The following is a 6493-nucleotide window of genomic DNA, read 5'->3' as shown; positions in this document are numbered from 1 at the left end:
CAGCTGCGCTCTCGAGTGCAATATTTAACTTGAACTGCTTCGGTAAATACCGAGCTGTATAAATAAATCACGAAAAATGGAGGCTATGCAAGTTGCTCCACTAAAAAAAACACATTAATATTAATCCTCTCTGTATTAGCCAGACTATTTCCTCCACGAATAAATACTTACTGCAGCAGTGCGCAGGGCCAGCTCAGGAGAATGAGAGGCACGGGGACACACTTACCTTCGTGTTCCTTATCCTCACCAACTTGTCCTCCACCTGCACGGACATCCGCCCGCCGTCCGCGCTCTCCCTGCGACAAACCGAGAGACAAGTCAGCTAACTGCACAGCTTCAACATGCATGTTCACACACCTGACAACACTCCTCCTTCCAAAATCACTCTGCTGGACGGACCAATTTACTGTAGCATTTGGCGCACCAAATACAGAACCCTGTAGTTACCTGACAAGCCCACTTGGACACATGTATTGAGGCGCTTACATACATTGTGAGGGAAAATGAGGAGGCCACATTTCTTCTGCTTCATGCACAGGTTAATGTGACTGTCATTAGGCTGAGTGCTGAGAGAGCAGGGCTAAAACAGCCCTCCCTTTTCATCACCAGCAGTGCTGCGCTGCAGAAGACACAGTGCTCAGCAACATGGCTTCACCAGAGCAGATCTCTCTCCAAAGGAGCGGTCTGCAGGGACTCATTCAGCAGTGTTACACCTCCAGGGATTCCCAGCATCACTGAGCCCACAAAGCAGACACTATTAGAGGCAAGAAGTGCTGAAGAGCAGAGCAACGGCTCCACTGTACTGCTATTACCATGGGGGTCATACACCGGCCCTCCGCTGAAAGGAGCAGAGAAGTCCTTATACAGATGTGCTAGGATATGTAAGGGTCAAATGTCAGGGCATGGAGAAGTGTGACTGATGCATGACCTAATGGGGCCCCTGCAAAAAAAAAAAAACAAAGGGATACTAAGGGGATCTTCAAAACACACAATAATATCCACTTATTGACAATTTACCCAAATGTCACTGAGCTAATACTACAACAATGCACTGCGCTGCGCCTGCTTTTGTACTACAATTGTTAAGCTTTGAAAATAACTCAGTGACAGCTGTGTATAAATCCTATTACACTTCTAATGCATTTAAGCAGGCTGCCAGACGACATAACAATCTTCTTGATTATTGTTCTGTTATTGTTAAATTCAGATCAGATAAACAACAAATCTTTCAAAATCTTCATTTATACTATGGTCAGAGTATTGCATAGCCTGAAATGCAGGGCTGTATGAGCAATGTTTCAGCCCAAGCCTATTATTTCAACAAGTATTGCTCTGAATGAGACATTGATTAAGGGTAACCAATTGTTCAATGAGACCTAGTTCTGTAACTGAACAACTTATTGAAATCCAACTGGGACAGCTCCACAAACATTAAAAGCAGATAACAAAAATACTGCAGACTACTAATATTATAATTGCATGTATTAGCACAAAGAGACCCCCAACAGCATATTTCTTTTAGAAAGTTTCTTGCTGAGTAAATGTAGAGATTTCAATTAAAGTTCTTTGTATTAAATTAACAGTTTATTCCATCCTAATACAGATGAAAGTCTACAGATGTCCTCGGGACTAGGGCTGGGAAATACTGAACCGGCCAGAAAAATAATTTTTACGACAGGTAGAGTTAATAAACCAGTGCACTCTATGGTATTGTTATGACCTGTTGTGAAGTGCCTTGAAAATATAGTGAATTGCATTGTGGCTGAGTTGTGATCTAACAGGTAAAAACTCACAAACTCTTGCTGTTACTTACTTGTGTATAATTAAATTACTGAAAACATTTGTTGCTTTACAGCAACAAGTGTAATATATATTGCCAACTATAATAGTAGCCACACAGACGTCAGTATAAATCATTCTCCAGGGCTAATCAATTCATGTGTGACACGGCACCGCACAACCCAGTGCAGCTAGCTGACAGCAGCACGGGAAAAAAATTTCCCAAACTGCGCAGCTGTGGCGGCTTCTGCTTTTCTGGGACAGAGCGTGTGCGCGGAAACCATGCACTCCTCCAGCTGCAGATTCCAGCCACTTCTGATGCAACAGAGTGAAATCCAAGGCCCGTCTGTCGAGCTCTCTGAGACGTCTCTCACTGCTAATAACTGTTTAATACTGAGATGGGGAATGGGGTGGGGGGTTGACACAGAATCTGCAGCGATTTTGGGCTCACAGCATCTTGGCTGTCCCACCGTGCGCCCTCACCCTCTCTGTGCCTCTCTGCGCGGGGGCCGGCTTGCCAGGCATGACGCTGGCCTATCGCTCACTCCTTTTTACTGCTCTAAACCTCAGGCCACTTCTTAACAGGCTCTGACTAAAATGAGAAATATGCATATGCTGCAATGGGAAAACAAACTTCTGCAGAAGAAAAAAAGTGATCGCTATCACTTTGTCATACAGTTTTTTTGTTTTTTTTTTTAAAACAGTTTAAATGGACTATCTTACGTCCCAAACAGACTATCCAAATTCACCGCCTTAAACAGATACTACGTAATTCATGCCATCTTTTTATGTTCTCATCAACCTGACATTATCAACAACTTGACACTGTAAACATGATAGTGTTCATGGCTCATGAAAACAACAGAAATAAGGGAGTGAACAGAAAATTAGCTCTACTGCCCAGAATCGTAATTTCCCTCTCTTGATAGATGAAGATCCCAGGTGACCTAGGGCATGCCATGACTCACTGTGAAAACAAACGGATAACGTCATGAGCTCAGCAGTAAGTTGCTCTCTTTGAGAGGGCAGAATCTTGCTCGGCTCTCCCTGTCACTGTCCCCCGAGTTAATGCCTGGGATCCCAACCCCACTAAAACAGACTCCTTCAGATAAATTCTGTTATGACTCATCTGACAAATCAGATCGGAAGAGGGTAATTTGATGCAGATTATCAAGCTGTCTTCTGGGGGAAGGCAGAGAAACAAGCTAGTACAGGTGCATATGACTCCACACATCGCTGTGCTTGGACAAAGACTTGGCTCAGAACACAGAGTTCCGTCAGTCTAAACAAGAGCTCCAGCTACACCATTACAGAACCTACTGCTTTCCTCCCCCCTGCCTCTTTTCTGTTAACAGTAATGGCCTATTCTTAATGGTAACTTTGGGACTGATTTAGATTTAAATTCATGAAGCATTTTTTCCATTTCTAAGTGTATATTATTTGTTAACTGTTTTCGCCATTTTACCTTACTGCTTAGACAGCCACTAACAGTTTACTGAAAACCAAAATATTTGTGAATATTCCTATTTCTTATGTTGGAGATCAGACCTCTCACTGTCTCTGGATCAGCAGAAAGACATACAGTATTGGCCTGCCCTGACAAAGCAAGGATGAGTACAGCAGTCTTTCACCCAATCATGTCAAGCGAAATCCCATTCAGAAGATGCCACTACAAGCAAGTGACCATGCTTGCAATGGGTTATCTCTGCACAACAGGGCAAAGCTTCAATGACAAGGGTGTTTGTACCCACATACACACATTATATACCTGGGACAGAGCGACCAACAAGCACAAATTTGCATAACAGTAACAGTAAGCCTTTGTCATGCAAAACACTTGGTGTGTGTTTTGCATGTGCCTGGATGTCAAGGTCAGAAAGAGAAAAAGGAGGATGCATTGAGAGTTATGGGGGCATGAACAAACAAGAACTAAACTACTAACAATGTTGTAGTTCACTTTAATTTCCTCTCTCTACCAGTGCACCCCCTTCCCCCCGCCCCCTGAGAATTTAAATCCAGCATGCTGTTGTAATTTTGGTTAATGTTGGTAGGTGGGGCAGGGTAATTTTTTTTCTCGGGTTGGAGGGGGTAGGGTAGACTACCCTGCACAAAGTTGTCTAGGCGCCCCAAGATAAGTTTTTATGGCTTATAAAAAAAAGTAAGGAAACGAAATCACAGACTCACTCTGTTCATGTCTGGCTAGCAGCGACAGCAGGCACACTACTTTGAGATGTCACAAATGGTCAATGGTTACAATGAAATGAGACAGAAATTAAGAAGTGGAAATAGAAGAAACAGACACTCAACATTCTGTATGTATATAGAAATCAATCTTCAATAAAATAATCTTGTTTCCTGTGAAGTTCTTGTAAATATCTGATGACACATAAAAATTAAACTTCCCTCTCTGTGTCGATATAGAGAGGAACAGAAAGGAAAACAAAAGCCACTGTAAGCAGCACAGCTATGATTAACCCTTTGTATGAGCCCCTGTGGCTATAAGTATGGATCACATCTATTCTGTTTTAAAGAGAGATACAAAACCTAGTCAATAACCTGCAATATATTTTGGCTGTGAGACAGTTCACCACAGTAGTTGCAAAATGTGCATCCATTTCCTCACTGTACACACAATAAAGAAACAATGGCACGGCCCATTCTAGTTTTATGCAAGAAAATGCAAAAACTAAATGAAATGAAAATGAAAATGAAATACTTCAAACAAAGTCTGAGGAGGAAAGTGCTGGGCGTATTGCAAACGCAGACGTGTTAACTACATAAATGATCAATCAGATATGAACTTACACTTGCTCTAACAGCTTAATAATATAAACTGTCATTAAACCGTGAATGTGTCCTCTGGGGCAAATGTGAAGAACAATATATTACATGAGATATACAGATGACAAAACGCATGACAAAAAAAAGCATTTCTGACCAGTCTGATTTGTCGCATTTGAGTCATCACGCCTGCATTGCTAGCATACAGCTACATGCATGTATTTTCACAATTCACAGGTTGTTCATTAAACCTTTACATCGCGCCTGTTGCTAAGGGTGGGAATTGGGAATGTTGACACAGCCCTCATTTTGCTCTTCACGACTGCTGTTGTTCCATGTCATTTAGTTAGAACAGTCTGGGCTAAGGTGTTCTGGATTGTTTTTTAAAAGTTAAAACGAGGTGTCGTCTTGCTCACGTTAGCTGATTTCAAAGTGACGTTTTCCACATCTCACAACATGTGAGGCTCACAGTTCTGCATAACTACCCATTAAGGAGCAACGACCGAGTTGGACAGCATTTTTTGACAAGTCGGCTTCCCTCCAGTTAGCCCGTTTGCAAGCAATGTGTTCTTAAAGTTACCAAAACAGTGCGCCGAATAACATTTCCGGCTACCTACAAGTTTAAATATTTGGCTAGTCAAATAGCAAACGAGAAAGCACATAGGTCTACTAAACAAACAACCATATTTACTAACTATGGATGTTATTATTTAATATTCTCCTCTGTACTACAGCCAAATGTATTCTTGCATACATTCTCCAGACTTGGGACTGTAGCCAGCTATCTAGCTGTAACGACAAAGCAGGTTAGCCAGCTACAGACTGAACATACTACCTAGCTCATTTTTACACACGTTTCCCATGCATTTACCTAGCAAGACAGACAGCTATCGAAATGCGTCTGGCTAAATACAATTAATGTGCTTGCAATGTAGATCTAGCTAGTCAGTCAGCTAACTGCTAACCAAGGAAATGTGGCCAAGTAGCAAAGTAAATGTTGTTCAGATCTTTTACGAAGTTTTACAAGCTTCCACTTACCTTGCGTTCAGTGGCCGAACTCGAATCGCGACTTTCACGTTTGCCATGATCCCTTGCAGATATAACGGCTTTAGGTAATTGTTAGATTACTGGTGTACAGGAGGATACACCGAGTATAACACTAGATCGATTCTTAACGCACACATCAAACCTGGCTTGCTAACTTGCCAAAGAAATTAAACAGGCAAGCCTAACAGGGGCAAAAGGATAGCTACTTCTGCCCCCGTCATTCATGCCATTTTGTAAGTCGGATGCGTCCACTGTCCTCAGATGCTGTGGAGTACACACTAGTCAAACTTCCTGCCGGGTCGGCGTAAGGGAGTTTCAGGCGTGAGGCGGGGCACCAAGGATGCCTGCCCCACCGTCAAATTGTTTTTAAGATTTTGTGTAAAGCAGTACTGTGTTCGTGTTAGAGTGTTGTTAGCGGTGATTTCTGTCCAGTCCTCCGAGGAAATTTTGTTTTCCTTGCCAATTACGTTCTCACTGCCACAACATTCAACAGATCTACGCTGATCCGTGAACAGATTTGTTGATTGCTGTGATTTGTGTAAGATCAAGAACGTAGATACGAGATTGAGTATGTACAGGTCAGTACTTTGATCTTTGCTTCAAATGTGATTGTAGGATAAGGTTTAAAGTGATAGGGACGAGTTGAACCCCGTCCAGGTGATCACCACTTTCCTTAAATCAATCAACCTATATTTTCTATAACGCCATTTGTAATTAGATTGTTATAGAGCAGCTTACAGTGCACTAGTTCTTGGGGAATATAAAGAAGAAAAAAGAAACCCAGGAAAAAGTAAAGTGAGACTGTGAAAAACGGAAAAAGTATTCCTTGAGCCCACGCAAAGACAATTAAGATAGCTACATTTGTGGAAATATTTATAAATGTTAC

Source organism: Megalops cyprinoides, chromosome 12 (assembly GCF_013368585.1).
Source record: "Megalops cyprinoides isolate fMegCyp1 chromosome 12, fMegCyp1.pri, whole genome shotgun sequence".
NCBI lineage: Eukaryota > Metazoa > Chordata > Actinopteri > Elopiformes > Megalopidae > Megalops > Megalops cyprinoides.
This window is presented reverse-complemented; position numbering follows the sequence as displayed.